This window comes from Odontomachus brunneus, unplaced genomic scaffold (genome assembly GCF_010583005.1).
Source record: "Odontomachus brunneus isolate Ranch 3 - 2012 unplaced genomic scaffold, Obru_v1 Obru_scaffold_009, whole genome shotgun sequence".
Taxonomy (NCBI): Eukaryota; Metazoa; Arthropoda; class Insecta; order Hymenoptera; family Formicidae; genus Odontomachus; species Odontomachus brunneus.
Window position 1 is genome coordinate 2,188,812 of NW_022639459.1, and position 517 is coordinate 2,189,328.

Sequence of the window (517 nt, forward strand, 5' to 3'; positions counted from 1 at the left end):
AGAGAGAGAGAGAGAGAGAGAGAGAGAGAGAGAGAGAGAGAGAGAGAGAGATCAACTACGTTGATGGAATATTATATTTTTGACAGGATAGACAGCTTTGTGACGATTATTACGGGACATTCTTTCGCGATTATTTTTCACAGTGTTCTCAAAATATCTTGAAATAAATATTATACAAGGAACGTAACGTAGCGTTAATTGTGTGCAAACAAAAATTTGTCTAACGAGGAAAACGCGAACGCTCAATTTTTAATTATAACGGAAACATATCGATTTCCTCGAATCGCGCTCGAGGTGCTTTTTAAAATTCTCGGATAGCTCTACCGAAGGTACACTGGGTTTCAAAATTGTGAGAATGTAACTTCTGAGAATTATATATAATTAAAAACAAGTTCTCTCATGGGACGTATTGGCTGCGTTCCAACGTTGCAAAATGAAATGTTTTAAAACAACATGTTAACACGCCGCTTTGTCAAAACACCGTACTGGCAATTTAAATTGGCGCAGGTACGTGCTT